The following is a 16,924-nucleotide window of genomic DNA, read 5'->3' on the forward strand; positions in this document are numbered from 1 at the left end:
ATTCATTCCTTAGTAGGGTGTTCTTTAATCTTCAAGTATTTGTTGTCTTACCAAATTTTTTTCTTGTGGTTGATTTAGAGTTTCATAGCATTGTGGTCTGAAAATATACATGACATAATCTCTATCTTTTTGTACTTGCTGAGGGCTGATTTATGTCTCAGCATATGATCTATTCTTAAGAATGTTCCATGTGCACTGGAGAAGAATGTGTATTCCCCTGCTTTAGGGTGAAATGTTCTGAATAAATTGGTTAAATCCATCTGGTCCAATGTGTCATTCAAAGCCATTGTTACGTTGTTGATTTTCTACTTAGATGATCTGTCCACTTCTGTAAGTGGGGTGTTGAAGAACCCTATTATTATGATATTATTATCAATGAGCTTCTTTATGTTAGTGATTAATTGGTTTACATATTTGGATGTTTACACACAGGTGCATAAATGTTTACAATTCTCAGATCTTCTTGGTGGATACACCCCTTAATTATGATATAATGCCCATTCATCTCTTGTTGCAGTCTTTATTTTAAAATATAGATTTTCTGATGTAAGTATGGCTGCTCTGACTTTTTTCTCACAACCATTAGCATGATAGATCGTTCTCCATCCCCTTACTTTCAATCTGAAGGAGTCTTTAGGTGTAAAAGTCTTGATCTCTTGTAAACAGTACATAGATGGATCTTGTTTTCTTATCCATTTTGTTATCCTATGTCTTTTGATTGAAGCATTTATTCCATTTACATTTTGATTGAGTACTGAAAGATATGAATTTAATGCCGTTGTGTTGCTCGTAGAGTTGGAGTTTCTGGTGGTGTTCTCTGGTCCATTGTAGTCTTTGTTGCTTTTGGTCTTTTTTTATTTTGTTTCATCCTTTGTCCCCTCAAAGAGTCCTCCTTAAAATTGCTTGCAGGGCTGATTTAGTGGTTATGAACTTTTTTAATTTTCGTTTGGGAAAATTTTTATCTCTCCTTCCATTTTGAATGACAGTCTTGGCTGCATATTTTTCTGATTCAACACGTTGAATATATCTTGCCATTCGTTATGGCCTGCCAGGTTTCTGTGGATAGGTCTGTTTCAAACCTGATCTGTCTTTCCTTATATGTTAAGGACTTTATTTCTCTTGCTGCTTTCATAAATCTTTCCTTGTCTGTGTATTTTGTGAATTTGACTATGATATGCCTTATTGATGGTCAGTTTTTGTTGAATCCAATGGGAGTTCTCTTTGCTTCCTGGATTTTGATGTCTGTGTTTTTCCCCAGGTTACAAAAGTTTTCTGCTATGATTTGTTCACATAACCCTTCTACACCTTTTTATTTCTCTTCATCATTTGGGACCCCTATGATTCTAATGTTGTTCCTTTTTAATGAGTCACAAAGTTCTCTAATTCTTATACCATGCTATTTTGCCTTAGTTTCCCTTTTTTTCCTGAATCATTATTCTCCATAAGTTTGTCCTCTATATCCCTGATCCACTGCTCTGCCTCATCCATCTTTGCCACTATGGCTTCCATTAGAGATTGCATCTCAGTTATTGTATTTTTAATTTCATCTTGACTACATTTTACTTTTTTTTTAATCTCCACAGAAAGGGATTCTGTGCTTTTTGCAACACCAGCTAGTGTTCTTATTATCATGACTCTAAATTCTGGTTCAGACATCTTGGTTATATCTGTGCTGATTAAATCCTTAGCTGTCATTTTTTCCTGTTCTTCTTTTCAAGTGAATTCCTTCATTTTATCATTTTGTAGGAACAAAAAGAATTTATAAATTAAAAGATAAAAATTAAAAACAATTGAGAAAAAACAAAATAAAGGAAGCTGGATCCAAGGTGTGTTTTGGTCTGGTTATTGAGGGAAGCTTGATATAATAGAAAGAAATGGAAAGACAAGAAAAGATAAGAAAAAAAAGAATACAAAAGTAAGGAATCGTTAAAAAATTTTTAAAAATGTATACAACAAAATGAAGAAAGTAAAATAGACTGAAAAATGTACAAAAGTAATAATAAAATATAGTAGAAAATATAAAGAAAAATATTTTTTATAAAACCAGAAAATAAAAATAATTTTTTTCTCTTTCTGTATCTAAGAATAAGAAAAAAAATGAATAGAGGGACCATCGAACAGAATGAAATCCGAATGAAATTACATCCAGTTTCCCCTAGAGGTCAAACTATGAAGCCATTTATAGTCTGTACACTAAGCGCTAAGCAGGGGGAGAGACTTGTGGTCCTCTGGTAGGGTCTGGTTGGCGCATTTGAATGGGGGTTGGTGGAACTTCTCCATACTCCACTAGGTGGCATTGCTTAGCTTACTAGGGTGGACTGTGGTGTGCAAATGTGTATATGCACCTACTTAGGGGAGGTGAAAGTGGTGTTACCCAGCTTCTCAGTCTCTAGCATCAGAGCTCTGTGATCTTGCCAACTGGCAATCTAGCACCCCTCCTTTGTCTTAGCTTCTGCCCTCTCCCTTGCTTCTACACTGTCAACAACAAGCCATCAGCCTACCAAGCAGCACCCCTCTCCCAAATTTTATCTTCAGATGCAGGTGTATTTCCAAACCCATCTTTTCTGAGGGCCCTGCAGCTTGGACCAGCTCTGACCCTCTAGGGGAAGGTCTCACCAAGCAATTGCCAGGTGCTGGTCCATCCCCAGGAATGTTCATGCACTGCTGCAGAGACTCAGAGACTGGCCAGGTGCCAGCCCAACCAAAAAGTTTTGTGAACAGCAGCAGTTCAGGAACTATGGTAAATCACAACACACAAATGGCAGCAGAATTCTCCATATCCTAGTGTCTTTGTTCCAACACCAGCAAATATGGCTGTAATTTGGAATCTTATGGGACCTTTTCCTCTGGTAGGCTGCATGGCCTCTACCAAATGTCCTCCCAGGAGGGGAATCACCTCTCCTCATGTGGCTCCAAGGATCCCAAGTACCTTAATGTCTGCTCCCGGGGATTTGTCCTTCCTATAAGAGCACCACCAGGTATCAAGCTGTGGAGTTTCCAACTGTGTGCTTCCCTGTTTATAGAGTTCTAAAGGCAAAACAAACCTTCTCCTTTCTCCCTTCTCCTTTCTCCCTTTCTTGTTCAGTGCCTGAATAACTCTTTCTCTCCAGCTGCTTTCAGGGGGAATGCTTTTCCTATACTCTCCACCTGTCTCTATCCTCTCTACACAAAGAAAAATAGCTCCCTAGCCTCCAGGGATTCACTTTCTTCCAGTTCACCTCTCTGCACCGTGTATCTGCTGAATTCTGTGGCTCAAGTTATGCAGATTTTTGTGTTAGTTATCAGATCAATTTTCTAGGTGTGCAAAATGGCTTGGTGATGATCTAGCTGCATTTTCAAATGTAAGAGACTATTTTCAAGACTGCGTTCTCAAAACTTTTATTGAAGGCAGAAAAAAAATAAGTAAAGATATGAGATTTGCAAAATAACAAAGGCAGAATTGACACAATAGCTAGAGAACAGTGAATTTATCAATAACACAAAGAAACTTATTTAGGAAGACATGTGACTTTTACCATAATTTACTATAGCCTTAAGCCATAAAGCAAGTCTTATTAAAAAGCAAAAGGATGGGGTAACTGGGTGGCTCAGTTGCTTTAGCATTGGCTCTTGATTTTGGCTCAGGTCATGATCTCCCAGTTTGTGGGATCAAGACTTACCCCCTTCCCCTGTTGGTTCAGCTTGGGATTCTTTCTTTTCCTCTCTCGATGCCCCTCCCCCTGTCAAAATGAATAAACTTAAAAAAAAATAAAAGAATGAAAATATCAAAGGTAGGTCCCTTCCCTGCCTGCAGGCCCACCTAGGTTCTTGAGTTGGACCAAAAAGAATTCAGAGCCAAACTCTAAAGTAAACAAGAGTTTGATAGTTAAAGAAAAGTGCACTCTCAAGACAGTGAAGCATGCAGGCCCCAAGACGGCAATTGCACTGGGGTTAGGGGGGAATCATCTCCTTTTATCTCTATTTAGGTTGAAGGGGCACAGTTGGGGCAGCCTTCATTTGAGTGCTCTCAAATCACCTGGCAGTCTCCACCCACAGGTTGGGAGTGGGAGGTTAGACCACTATTATCTTTAGTGTAAATGTCATGGCAGTCATCACCCTCAAGGGGGGTCAAAGCCACAGTGTAAATGTATTATAATGAAGTTATAGGTAACTTTAGGGCAGTGGCTATAGGGAAGAGTGCATGCTGTGCTCCAGGGCTCCCCTGCTCCCTGGCTCTTTGAAACTTCCTCTTTGTATCCCTGGGGTATAGTTGGTGGTTTCTCTATTTTGGTCTTTGTTAACATTTACAAAGCTCTGCTCCCTGCTAATATCTACCTAACTGCCTTCTCTGTCAAAAATGTATGTATAGATCATTTTCTTTGATACCAATGGAATTAATATATATGTTTATAAAAAAGATTTTTAGGAAATCATCAAGTACTCCCAAATATAAGAAAAATACAATTATATGTAACTCAGGAGTTAAAAAGAATACGGAAACACGTTTTATGAACCCTTCTGCTAAGTACTGTGTTGGAAAGAAACAAACAATTTAACAAACAGGCATTTGTAACAGAATACCATAGGCTGGGTGGGTTATAAATAACAGAAATTTATCTCTCATAGTTCTGGAGGCTGGAAGTCCAAGATGTTAGCCCTGGCAGATTCAGTGTCTACTAAGAGCAGCTTCCTCAACATAGGGCCATCTCTTTACTGTAACCTCACTTGGTGGAAGGGACTAGCTAGCCCTCTGGGGTCTCTTTTGTAAGAAAATTAATTCCTTGGGCAGAGTCCTAATGATTGAAGGCCTCTTGGCCTGATCACTTGCCAAAGGCCTCACCTCCAAATACTATGTCTTTGGAGGTTAGGATTTCAGCATATGAATTTTGGGCAGTCACAGACATTCAGATCATGTTACATATTTGTCTCATGGATGACATGCAAACCCTCCCCTGTTACCAATATTCCTCACCTGAGCAGTGCATTTGTCACAAGTGATGCGCCTACATCTATAGATCATTGTCATCCAGAGTCCAAATGATAACTAAGCAATAAAAAATGACTAAATACATTCTTTTTGTAGGATATTAAGGAAATTTTAAGAGGTCTATAGATTTAGTTACACAATAAACACACACAAATTTATATTACATATGTATAAGTATATGCATATATATTATGGTAAGAACATACAGAAATATATAAGTGCAGATGCAGCCACTATTGATAATCCTTTAAATTCAGCACACAGTGACATCAGTGAGCCTTCACTAGAAGCCAAGGCATCATTTAAATATTAAACAACCCCTGATTTTATTTGCTTACAGTAATAAAAGACTTTTTATTTGGCACAAACATAATTATATGAAAAAAACAAAAACACAGGTACTGAAAATGAGACTAAGGTATGATAGCCCTCTAAAACGTGTATCAAATATTTATATTATTATATTTTTTATCATATAAAAATGGCAAAATATTGAAAAATAATCTTACAGAATGTCTCAGGTCCTTATAATCAATTTGTTCACTTTCTTTACTCTGCCTACCCATTTGTGAGAAAAAGAAATATTTTAAATACAAATTCTTTTATGTAGAACCCAACTTCATCCTTTGTGTTAACCACAGGTAAAAATATAGAAAAAGGTCTGTCCAGTTTAGGGAGAAATATCATAAAGTTGTACATGAAACTTTGTGTGTGTGTGTGTTTTAATGCCCCCATAGTGTCTTTAATTCATCTGTCCAAACTTCTTGCATTTTACCACCTTATAATAATACGAGTATCTTATTCTATTATTTAAGACTCAACTAAATCTATTTTCAGTGATCTCTTGGCCCCTGAGTCACCATTAGAACTCAGGAGATTGAAAGTGGACTGTAAGGGAGAAGTGGTTATTTTACATATCTCTGGTGGGTTGTCTTTGAGGTGTTAGAAACACCAGTGTCAGGGGAGGGGGAAGGGAAATAGAGCCAGTACCCTCGCTTGATTGACAAGTTGTTAATCCTCTGGCTACTTTCTGGCTACCATTGACTGGATTTCAAAAAGCTACAGACAGGATTCTGAATGTGTGTTCTCTCTGGTGGGTGTAATTGTGAGTACTTTGGAAGACCCTATGTGGGACTTTGCACTGTTTCTTGTTGTGGAAGATACTGCTTGAACTCATCTTCTCCATGCCTATCTCAATCCTGTCCAAAATGAAATCTCTTTCTAAATCTGGCCTCCTCTCTCCTAACCATGCCACTGTATTGATTGAGGAGACAGTGCCATGATGATGGTGGGGCTGGTTCTAGCACCTTTAGAAGAGGCCCTCAAAGAAAGTGGCTGAATTCAAAGGTTAGACTTTCTAAACTTCGATTTTTATCTACTGACCAATTTTCTTTCAACATTGCACCTTGGTCACAATTCTGGTATAATTGAGGAGAAAAAATTCCCGGGATATAAATTATGATTGGTATTAACACTTCCAAATTCTTTCAACTGCATATAGTAATTTTCCTCATTTTAGCTAGTTCCAAGGTGGCCTATTGTGTGATGGTCTCCTACTGTTTTTCTCTATGTTGTACATAAAATGCACAAAAATGGCATTTCTTAATAAAAACACTTCTAATCATCTAACGCACTCAGCCCTATGATTTATGCATTATTAAATACATTTGAAAATAATACTTTGCTTTCAGCTTTTTCTGTGTTTTGACTGATACTTATTCATCTCCCCCATCTTTATTAATATGTTAATTTCTTTTAACATCTTAATATCTCTCTTAACATATAGTTAGTGTTTATTCATTAATCAAGATTTATATAGTTTATGCAATGTGCCATGTACTGGCTTGGAAAATATAAAATCAACAATGAGCAAGACAGACCCTGTTTCTTTTTTATAGTATATATTTCCTACAAGTCTAGATACTGTTAAATTAATTTGGTGTTAGCATTGTCTCAGAAGTGCTAGTATTAGATAGAAAAATGATAATGGAAGATTTTTTAGCAAAGCATTAAAATGAGAAATTTACAGCCAATATAATCCTTAATGTCCAAAGATAAATGCAAATATACCTCACTAATTGTATCTCTCACATTACTATTAAAAATGTCTCATGCTATCTAATTTTGAGTAAAAGGGAAAATCTGAGCTCTCATTAACACTTAGCATTTTCTGTTTGATCATTTACATGCACCACATCAAATGTTTATCTCCCATGCACTTTGGAAGGCAGCTATGCTCACCACTATACCACCAACGCTCCCTTGCACTTTGAATATTGAAAAATATTCCTGAAGAATATGGACTTTATCACATCTTAAATCATGGGGCGCCTGGGTGGTTCAGTCGGTAAAGCATCCGACTTCTGCTCAGGTCATGATCTTGCGGTTTGTGAGTTCAAGCCCCGCCTTGGGCTCTGTGCTGACAGCTCAGAGCCTGGAGCCTCTTTCACATTCTGTGTCTCCCCCTCTCTCTGCCCCTCCCAGGCTCATGCTGTCTGTCTCTGCCTCTCAAAAATAAATAAATGTTAAAAAAAATTTTAAGAAGAAATGTTAAATCATTATCATAATGCTGTACTGTAAATAAAATTCAAAAACCAAAAACAGGGCAAAAAAACCTATATTTCATCTTTAATAAGAAAAATGTGTAGTGACAGAAAAACAAGTGCAAAGAATCATAATAACGTTGGTGCAATGGACAGTTGTGGAACACTTATGAGTTTGTTAGTATAAATGTAATGCAATCAAGGACATATGGAATAGAGTCACACAGATTAGAATCCGTATCCTGTTATACCTTTGCAGAACTGAGCATCGTTTAAGGTCTTGAAGTCCCTCAAACAGATTCTCTGAGATTCCAATGCACAAATTCATGTAGTTTCATGTACTATAATAAATACTGCAGTGCATAGTGTTATTGTCAATTATGGGTATTTTCTGTCATTTATTAAATGAACAACATGAGCTAAACATTTTTGTGTTTGGATTATTTGGAGATCAGTTGAATATAACTGATATAATAAAAATTACTCAATTTTAAGTAAGAATTTATATTAAACATTCTGTAAAATGTAAAGAATGCATATTTATGTTTTAATCACTTCAGTAGAACCATGTGGAAGTCAGGGACTTAGCTCCTGGCACATCTTAAAAATTTCTAGGAGCCAATTAGCATTTTTTTCATTCCATTGCTAACACTCCTAACCAATGTGTCTACTTAAAGACAATATTGCATTTGTTGCCTCTCCTATAGCTCTATGATTATCATCATATAAAGTCTATGTCCTTAATTTTTGGTTATGTTTATAACAACATTCATAGATTTAGCAAATAAACTAAGCAAGGAAACAAAATCTCCTTAAATTAGAATAGAGTAAATTCTTACATTAAACAACCAGCATCATTTGAGGTTTTCAGAAAGTGAAGGCCACCCACCATAATAAGGCAGCAAAATGTACAGAATACCAGTTTTCTTTGGTTAAAAGGTGAGAGTTGAAAAATTTTGTTGATGCTTTAACCATATGACAGATTTAAGAGTGCATTGAAAAATAGTGTATACAGTGCACCATATATTCATAAATTTCTATTAAAATTATTATTTTTGCTAGTATATATTAAATATGAGTAGAAATAATTTGCACGTCTTTTACCCTCTTAGCATTAATTTCCTCATGCCAGCACTCTTCCACTCAAATTTCTATGGCACAGACATTATTCCTCCCAAAATAATTTAATCAAAATTTAACAAAAACATGTACCGTATATACCAGTCACTCCTTGTCTGGAGAGTGCTAATGGTAGCTACCAATGTCCATGAAAAGAAAAAGTTTATTCTCATGTAACATAAATTATCTTAAAACACAGAAAGCTACACATAAATAAGCAAAATAAAATTTTAAAGTAGTAGGAAGATAAGAATAATTAAGTGTAAGAAAAAAACCAGGATACCTAGAGAATGTTTTATGGATGAGGTGACATTTTAATGACAATTTGAAAGAAATGTGTGAATAAGTGATGCTAATGTCTAGGCAAAGAAGATTATACTCAATGAAAATAGCAGGTGCAAAGCCCTGAGGTAGGAATTTGCTAGGCATGTTTATAAACAGCAAGCGGCCACTATGGCTTGATCAGAATGACAAGAGAGAATAATAGAAGATGAGGTCAAAAGGTAACAGGAGTTTAGAAGACATTGTTGCTTATAGATCATTTTAAGAATATTGCTTGTACTCTTAGAGATATGGGACACCATTGAATATTTTTGAGACAAGAAAGCTCAGAATCTGACATCGTTTAGTAGACTCACTTAGGCTGCTATATTGTGCACAGACTATAGGGATAGTAAATAAAAGCAATTTAGAACTCTATTTAGAATAATTCAGTAATGAGGTTTTTAAGCTTGGCCTAGAGGGGTTGCAGGAAGAGAAAAACCAGAGAATATCCTGACTTTAAAGTGGAGGACATACTTCCAGCATCAGTTATGACAAGCTGTTTCAAATACTGTTGATGAGTCAGAGTATTGACTACTAGATGTATTATTGTATAAATCAACTGTGACCTTGACAGGAGCAAAAGGTCAAACAGAGTCAATATTTCTAGAAATCAAAGGAGTAGTTTTAAAAATCATATAATTAGCCACTGCTTTATCCATTATGTTTCATCAAAAATTTTTAAAATCAGTTTTTTCATTAAAATTATCTCAAAGTAATTTTTTTTTTAATTTTTTTTTCAACGTTTATTTATTTTTGGGACAGAGAGAGACAGAGCATGAACGGGGGAGGGGCAGAGAGAGAGGGAGACACAGAATCGGAAACAGGCTCCAGGCTCTGAGCCATCAGCCCAGAGCCCGACGCGGGGCTCGAACTCACGGACCGCGAGATCGTGACCTGGCTGAAGTCGGACGCTTAACCGACTGCGCCACCCAGGCGCCCCTCAAAGTAATTTTTAAACCTATAATTTTAAAGCAGATTTTACATCAAAAAACCTCAGAAATCTGTTTTATCATCTAAATTATCTCATCTACTTTAAGCTTTTTGAAAATGAATTTTCATCCTTGATTTTTCATCAAAATGTTCAGAACCTTGATTTTTCACTAAAATTATCTCAAATGTATTTTTTTCAATGTAAGATTTATAAACAATTTTTATTCAAGAATAACTCAGGACACTAACTCAAGCCATAAAAATTTTGGTTGATGTCTTCTTTTTGATTTTCAGTTTGGAACTCAGGCACAATTTGCATTTTCATGAGTTGACCTGCATGGAATCATTTAATATACTTTTGTGGTTTTGCCACAGGGATACTTAAATTCATTGGCATACTGAGATAATCTAGTAGGGCAGAATTTGGATTTGTTAACAATTAAAGGTAAACTAGTGCATCTATTGACAGTATCTTGTAACTGTATTCTCAAAGAAAGAAATATTAAAGTAGTTAAAGAATATGGTCACCTACATGATGGAAAGAGATTGGCTAATAAATCTAGCCAGGCCTGGCTTAGTGTAAAAATTTTGGAATTAAGTGGGCTGGAGAAACCAGGAATATCTTTCAAACTGGGAAATAAATAATTTCTCATTTATTTTATTACTAAAGAGGATGCCCAGAGATTTGTGGGACTCCTTCATTTTGATAAAAATCAATTCCCTGTTTAAGAGAAAGGCTGGATCCTATTACCAATTCATCAAAACTTAGTTTTTAATGGTGCACTCAACAAAAATTAGCATTATGAGACTATTAGGGTTTATGGCTTATGCTGCATCCTAGTCCTTCAGATTATGTTAGGTAGCACATAGGATCAAGTTACTAACGAAATCAGAATGCTGCTACTTGGAAGAGACTTCTGGAGTTGGGTATGGAAATGCTGCCTTACAGGTCACTCAGGACAATTGCTACTTGTTGTTGAGTTTTGGTTGAATGAGTTTCATTATGGAGTGGCATCAAATATTCTTAAAACCAGGAATAGCTATCATGTCTTGAGTAACAGAGATTTTTGAATAGAAAAAGAAACTCAACAGAGGTCATCAACAAATGACCTATGAAATGGCATACTCAATAGCATGCAGCAGAGAGAAACTTGGGGTAAGCTTCAGTTACCATGGTGTCAACAATTGAGCCATCCAGGACATCCCTGCTTAGTTTTCATATTTCTAAATCCTATAAATCTTCTGCCCCCAAGATAAAGCACACTGCTGAATTCACTGCTAAGAGTGCCTAGATTGAGCATGATGTTTGGAAATGGTATGATATGCCATGATGGAAGAAGGTAAAAGGAAATCTGCGCAATGGGCAGAGGTGGAGGAGGGCTTAGTAACACTTAGTTGGGAGTCTTGGTTCTTAGCCAATGGCCTGTAATAGAGTGAGGTAAAGAGCACTACATAATTGAAGACTAGAAAACATCTTTCTAGAAACTACCCAGAAAGTTTCCATAAAAATTTAGAGAAATAATTGAAATGGATTATGCAGATGCCCACTAAAAGGCCTAGTTGTTAGCTCATAAGAGGATTTGAATGCTAAGGTAAATTCCTTAATCAGATTCTTAGAAGTAGCCACCGAATTTATGAAGTGAGTGGGTCTCTGAGATTCATGGCCATACATAGATGTATTGTATGATGGCATATCCTCTCACCACACACAATAAAACCACAAATGTAGGATGAAAGTGTACCCAGTGCCAACAGAAAATAAGTTACCTAACTTGCGCCAAGACTTTATCAAAGGAGATATATGGGTGGCAAATAAGCATATGAAACCATGTTCAATATAATTAGTCCTTAAGTAAATGCAAATTAAAACCAAAAAGAGATACCACCATACAACTACCAGAGTAGCTTAAATGAAAAATGCTGACAATATGAGGTGCTGACAAGGATACTGAGCAACAGAACTGTCATAATTGGTGAGAAGAATGAAAAATGGTACAACTACTCACAAAAACAGTAACATTCTCATAAAGTTAAACTGAAATGTACCACATGACCCAGCAATCTTACTTTTGGGTATTTATCTAATAGAAATGAAAATTTCTTTTTATACGAACACCACTACAGAAATATTTATAGCAGCTCTATTCATTATTACCACAGATTAGGAGTGATCCAGATATAATTCAAGGGTAAATCAATGAGCAAACAGTAGAATATCCATACAATGGAATACTTCTCATAATTAGAAAGGAGCTATTCATAAAAACAACAACTTTGATGAATTCCAAAAACTCTAGGCTGAATAAGTGAAGCCAGTCTCAAAAGGTTACATATTATATGACTTCATTAATGTGATATTCTGGGAAAGACAAAACTTACTATTACCTATTGTCAGGGGGGAGGAATAAGAGTAGGTGTGACTAAAAGGGGCAAAAAAAGCAGTTTTTTGAAGTAATAACAACTCTTCTGTATCCTTTTTTTTAAAAATATAATTTATTGTCAAATTGGCTAACATACAGTGTGTACAATGTGCTCTTGTTTTTCGAGGTAGATTCCCATGATTCCTCGCTTACATACAACACCCAGTGCTCATCTCAACAAGTGTCCTTCTCAGTGCCCACCACCCACCACCCCCTCCCCCCCACCCCTGTCTACCCTCAGTTTGTTCTCTGTATTTAAGAGTCTTTTATGGTTTGCCTCCCTCCCTCTCTGTTTGTAACTATTTTTTTTTTCCCATTCCCTTCCCCCAAGGTCTTCTGTTAAGCTTCTCAAATTCCACATATGAGTTAAAACACATGATATCTATCGTTCTCCGACTGACTTATTTCACTTAGCATAATACCTTCCAGTTCCATCCACATTGCAGCAAATGGCATGATTTCATTCTTTCCCATTGCCAAGTAGTATTCCATTGTGTATATAAATTAAATCTTCTTTACCCATTCATCGGTTGATTGACATTTAGGCTCTTTCCATAATTTGGCTATTGTTGAAAGCTCTGCGATAAACATTGGGGTACATGTGCCCCTATGAATCAGCACTCCTGTATTTTTTGGATAAATTCCCAGTAGTGCTATTACTGGGTTGCAGGGTAGTTCTATTTTTAATTTTTTGAGGAATCTCCACACTGTTTTCCAGAGTGGCTGCACTAGTTTGCATTTACACTGACAGTGCAAGAGGGTTTCCGTTTCTCCATATCCTCACCAGCATCTGTTGTTTCCTGAGTTGTTAATTTTAGCCACTCTGACTGGTGTAAGGTAGTATCTCATTGTGGCTTTGATTTGTATTTCCCTGATGATGAGTGATGTTGAGCATCTTTTCAGGTGTCTGTTGGCCATCTGGATGTCTTCTTTGGAAAAATGTCTATTCATGTCTTCTGCCCATTTCTTCACTGGATTATTTGTTTTTCAGGTGTTGACTTTGATAAATTCCTTATAGATTGTGCATACTAACCCTTTATCTGATATGTCATTTGCAAATATCTTTCCCCATTCCATTGGTTGCCTTTTAGTTTTGTTGATTGTTTCCTTTGCAGTGTGGACGCTTTTTATCTTCATGAGGTCCCAATAGTTCATTTTTGCTTTTGAGGTCAAAGAGGTTGTTGCCTGCTTTCTGCTCTAGGGTTTTGATGGTTTCCTGCCTTACATTTAGGTCTTTCATCCATTTTGAGTTTATTTTTGTGTATGGTGTAAGAACGTGGTTTAGTTTCATTCTTCTGCATATTGCTGTCCAGTTCTCCCAGCACCATTTGCTAAACAGACTGTCCTTTTTCCATTGGATAGTCTTTCCTGCTTTGTCAAAGGTTAGTTGGCCATACATTTGTGGGTCCAATTCTGGGTTCTCTATTTAATTCCGTTGATCTATGTGTCTGTTTTTGTGCCAATACCATATTGTCTTAACTCTTCTGTATCCTGAGGGGACAGTTGGTTACACAAATTTACACTTACATTAAAATTCACAGAGCTATACACCAAAATAGATTAAATTTTATATTTATTTAAAAACAGTATTAATCCCAGTAGTCTTTTAAGCATTATTTATCTTATTATTTTGTATAAAAAATTGCATAAATGCTTTAAAGTAAATTACTGAAAGACATCTGAGAAGTCTATTGCAAGGAAATATTGAGGTCAGAAGGTAAACTAGTGAGAAAAGGTGAGCTAGTAAGCATGCCTATAACTCTTCCAGAGATTTCCTTGAAAACATGCCCACAGACAAACCTCTTAAACACATAAGTGATATTTACCAACAGAAAAATAATAGGGAATCTTTTACTTAAGAAATACCTTTGGCAGGATTCATCTGATATGACTAGGTCTCATAGAATACATAAAGCTGAAATTTATTGACTTGTGGGCATGTTGGCTAGAAACTTCCATGAAAGTTGAGGGTTTAGTAGAAAAATGATAGGGAAATATTCCAAAAAGAAAGCATCTCTCTGTGAAAGCAATATTTTGCATGTACCAGTTAAATATTACATGTTAAATCAGATCCAGAATACATCCTAATGCAAAACAGAAAGACTCTTTAGGGTGCTTGTTGACAGTCTTGGAGTTCTTTCCCAAGAAAAGAGGTCTTTATTAGCCTCAAGACAGCCTGTATATTTTGAAATATTAATAAAATTTGGTACTGGTTAATATATATGAATCACGTAATTCTGGCTCAACATTTTAATATTTGGTGTTCTTAAATTATGAAAAGTCCTTCACCAAAAGTCTTTGCCTTCTAGTTTTGTTCTGTTTCTTGTTTATTTGTTTGTGTTTTATTTTGTTTTAAATAGGCTCCACACCCAGTGTAGAGCCCAAGGCAGCTCTTGAACTCCCAACCCTGAGATCAAGACCTGAGCTGAGATCAAGAGTAACACATTTAACCCATTGAGCCACCCAGGCATCCCAGTTCTTTTTGTCTTTAATTGAGGGTTAATTACAGAGTAAAATGTACGAATTTCAAGTGTACATTTGAAATTGCATAGTTACATACACAACACCAAAATGATAGAACATTTTTATCTGCCTAAAATGTTCCCTTCTATCTAGTTTTAATTTGCATTTCTGTAATAATGAGGAATATTAAGCACCTTTTAATAATTGCAGAGCAATTTGCATTTACTTTGAATTGTTGATTCATCTCTTTTGTTCCTTTTTTCTCTTGTGCTATTTTTTTTGCGTCTCAAATAATAGGAGATCTTTATTATTTAGGCCTCTTATTGTTTTATTTTCCCCAGTGTTTTATCATTTTTTTTTGTTTTTGTTTAAGGTATTATTTTTTCATGTAGCTTTTCTTTTTATTATGTAGTAAACTTATTTATATTTTCTGTCATGGACTTGGGTTCAGTGTTGTAATAGATTTTTCCAATCTTGCCTTTTAGATTTTGCATAACGTTCTATTTAAATATTTGATCAATTTGTATTCTAAAGTGTGTTAGTTATTTTATGTATTTACACCAGGATGTTAATTTGACATATAGAAGGTACAGATACATTGCATTTGTCATGAAAACTCAATTTTCCACTCCAGAGCAAAAATAGATAACATTACATCCTTGATTTTTATAATGAAAATGAATGATAGAAGAACACTTTTTGCCTACAATTAAAATTGACTTTAGAGTAAATCGTAGGGCATTAGAGTTTATGTATGATATAATCTTTTCAAACAAAGCCACCCGCCCCAACATTGATTGAAAACCATAAGTAAGCCTCAGTGAACATTTCTAATGATGTGGAAAAGGATCATATTCCACAGTTAGAAATAGTACACAATTCTTCCTTTAATGAACCAAATTTTATTTCCCTTCAGTTCTCATTTTTTTATCCTAGTGTTTGTTTTTTTCCCCACAATGTTATAAGAATAATACTATCATTTAATTGACTAACAAAAATTTCAGGTCAGTTGGTAAATATCTCATAACATTCTCTTTTCCAAGGTAATCTTTCTCAATTAATTCAGTGACTTTTCATAAGGTATTATTTCTAGTCCCTCACATCCACCTTGGACACTCTAGTTTTCCAATGTGCTTTTTTTTTTTTTTATGTTGATATATCTAAGCCTAATTAAGTGTAGCAATTACTTTTATTGTACTTCAATTAATTAACATTACCTAAAAGTTTATTTACATTTCTCATACTGTGGCCTTTTTGTTGTAGCTAATTTACTGCCTTTTCCTTATAGATTATAACTTATTCAGAACTTCTACATTATCCTTTTTAAAAATCAAATAATTTTTGATTGTCTGGCAAACTCATTTAAACAATTGCTTGGTCTATGTGTACTAGAGTATGGTCCTCTATGGCCCTTACTCCAATCTCAGGGCTTTAACACTTTTTTTTGTAAAAATGTTAGCAGCTTTAATAAATAAATGCATTCCTTCTCTTGAATCAGAATGTGATTTCAATCAAATGCTTATTTTAATATCTACCTTTGGAATAGTACAGAATGATTCAAATTTTCCATCTTATTATCCATTAAATGTTTAAAATTAGCTTTCCAGATAAAATTTGCTTTCAATCATTAAAGTTAGATAAAATATTAGGCTAAAACCTACCAAGATAAATATCTTATATTTTCTACTTCTCTCAGAAAATCCATGCTTGTCATGGTATTATATTTAGATTCCATACTATCTTACTTTATATTCATATGTTTATACTTATTTATATTTGATCAAATAAGTTTAAATGCCTTCATAATGACTGATTAGAAGTCAAGGTAGTAATTTCACATTTATGACATTTTGCTTAAGATAGTTGGAAATAGCCATTGTTATTTTCTATCTACAGTCTTCTAAATATTAGCCTATTTCTGTTCATTTTTCTCTTTAATTTCCCCAATGCACCAATACCCTAAAAATACAGTGATCACTGGTATAGTGGGCATAGTTTTTCTGTGACTCATAGCTACAAAGAATGCATTTTATAGATATTAAAGATCAATAATGCCTCTATAAATATAAGCTACAGATGAATGGCATGTCATTATAAACTTGTGTTCAAGAAATAACCATGCATGAATAATTCCATGTTAGTTAGTCAACCTTAATTAA

Source organism: Prionailurus viverrinus, chromosome A1 (assembly GCF_022837055.1).
Source record: "Prionailurus viverrinus isolate Anna chromosome A1, UM_Priviv_1.0, whole genome shotgun sequence".
In the NCBI taxonomy this organism is placed as follows: domain Eukaryota; kingdom Metazoa; phylum Chordata; class Mammalia; order Carnivora; family Felidae; genus Prionailurus; species Prionailurus viverrinus.